The sequence below is a fragment of the Colobus angolensis genome, unplaced genomic scaffold (genome assembly GCF_000951035.1).
Source record: "Colobus angolensis palliatus isolate OR3802 unplaced genomic scaffold, Cang.pa_1.0 Scaffold98, whole genome shotgun sequence".
NCBI classification, from domain to species: domain Eukaryota; kingdom Metazoa; phylum Chordata; class Mammalia; order Primates; family Cercopithecidae; genus Colobus; species Colobus angolensis.
In genome coordinates, this window is record NW_012123820.1 from 2,716,326 (window position 1) to 2,718,820 (window position 2,495).

Genomic DNA, 2,495 nt, shown 5'->3' on the forward strand with positions numbered 1-2,495 from the left:
CTGATTGCAGCTCTTTATTTATTTTACTTTTTAATTTTTTTGTTATTTGGTTTTATTTCATAATCATAAAGTTGACTCTACAATCCAGCTGGGCATGGAAGGGAACAAGGAAAACATAGAACCCAAAGGGAGCTGAAGTGAGAGCACAAATATTCTAGGATACTGTGAACAAATGGGGTAGAGAGGTGCTCACCTGAAAGAAAGAATGGTCTGGTGGTTAAGATAAAACACAAGTCAAACTTATTAGAATTGTCCATAGTCTGCAATAGTAATCTTCTTGCTGGTATTGCCATTTCTGAACCCAAAGCGCTCCATGGCTTCCACAATATTCTTGCCTTCTTTTACCTTGCCAAAGACCACGTGCTTGCCATCCAGCCACTCAGTCTTAGCAGTGCAGATGAAAAACCAGAAACCGTTTGTGTTGGGTACAGCATTTGCTGTGGACAAGATGCCAGGACCTGTATGCTCTAGGATGAAGTTCTCATATCAAATTTCTCCCCACAGATGGATTTGCCACCAGTGCCGTTATGGCATGTGAACTTGCTGCACTGACACATAAACCCTGGAATAATTCTGTGAAAGCAGGAACCCTTATAACCAAATCCTTTCTCTCCAGGGCACAAAAGTTTTCTGCTGTCTTTGGAATCTTGTCTGCAAACGGCTTGAAGGAGATGCAGCCCAAGGGCTCGCCATTGACGGCAGTGTCGAAGAACACGGTGAGGTTGACCATGGCTGATAGTATGGAGTTCCCAGTGGTGGTGGCATCTGCAAAGCCTGCAGTTCTTAACAAAAAGAATGGTGTTGTCATGTTAACAAGAAAATTCAGAAAGTGTACCTAACAGAAAATATGAAACATTTAGAAGAAATTCTACCTTACTTATTTGTGTACATAAGTCATACCCAGTACTAAAATATCTCAAGAAAATGGTTGGAGAAACTCCTGATTATAGATAAGTTTCTAACTTACATACGAAAAGGTCAATTTATGGCATAGCTTCTATTCTTTTTCTTTTCACAGCTTTATTGATGTATGTTTTAGATAGCATAAAATTCATTTTAAGTGTACCATTCAATTTAGTATATTCACAGAGTTGTGCAACCATTTCCAATTTAACTTTAGAACTTTTTTTTTTTGAGATGGAGTTTCACTCTTGTTGTCCAGGCTGGAGTGCAATGGCATGATCATGGCTCGCCACACCCTTCGCCTTCTGGGTTCAAGTGATTCTCCTGCCTCAGCCTCCTGAGTAGCTGGGATTACATGCATGTGCTACCACGCCTGGCTAATTTTGTATTTTTAGTAGAGACGGGATTTCTCCAACACTCTAAAGAGAAACCTTACACCCTTTACAAACCTATTTTCCATTTCTCACCCTTACCTTAAAACCCTTTGCCTCCAGCCCTGGACCTAGCCATAGCTCTTGACGAGAACTAATTTACTTTCCATCTCTATGGATTTGCCTATTCTGGACATTTTACATACATGAATCCATATCATATGCAGTATTTTTGTGACTGACTTCTTTTTCTTAGAATACATTTTCAAGGTTTATCCGTGTAGAATGTAATAATACTTCATTTTATTATTATTATTATTTTTATTTTTATTATACTTTAAGTTCTAGGGTACTTGTGCACCATGTGCACGTTTGTTACATATGTATACATGTGCCAGGTTGGTGTGTTGCACCCATTAACTCGTCATTGACATTAGGTATATCTCCTAATGCTATCCTCTTCCCCACTACAGGCCCTGGTGTGTGATGTTCCCCACCCTGTGTCCAAGTGTTCTCATTGTTCAGTTCCCACCTATGAGTGAGCACATGTGGTGTTTGATTTTCTGTCCTTGTGATAGTTTGCTGAGAATGATGGTTTCCAGCTTCATCCATGTCCCTACAAAGGACATGAACTCATCCTTTTTTATGGCTGCATAGTATCCATGGTGTATATGTACCACATTTTCTTAATCCAGTCTATCATTGATGGACATTTGGGTTGGTTCCAAGTCTTTGCTATTGTGAGTAGTGCCGCAATAAACAGACGTGTGCATGTGTCTTTATAGCAGCATGATTTATAATCCTTGGGGTATATACCCAGGAATGGGATAGGTGGGTCAAATGGCATTTCTAGTTCTAGATCCTTGAGGAATCACCGCACTGTCTTCCACAGTGGTTGAACTAGTTTACAGTGCCACCAACGGTGTAAAAGTGTTCCTGTTTCTCCACATCCTTTCTAGCACCTGTTATGTCCTGATTTTTTAATGATTGCCATTCTGACTGATGTGAGATGGTATCTCATTGTGGCTTTGATTTGCATTTCTCTGATGGCAAGTGATGATGAGCATTTTTTTCTTGTGTCTGTTGGCTGCATAAATGTCTTCTTTTGAGAAGTGTCTGTTCATATCCTTTGCTCACTTTTTGATGGGGTTGTTTGATTTTTTTTTGTAAATTTGTTTAAGTTCTTTGTAGATTCTGGATATTAGCCCTTTGTCAGATGGG

General features: G+C 39.6%; 1 pseudogene; it reads right to left on the bottom strand.

Moving 5' to 3' along the window:
* Positions 1-243: 243 nt before the first annotated feature.
* Positions 244-730, bottom strand: LOC105505105 (annotated as a pseudogene).
* Between the last annotated feature and the right edge of the window lie 1,765 nt (positions 731-2,495).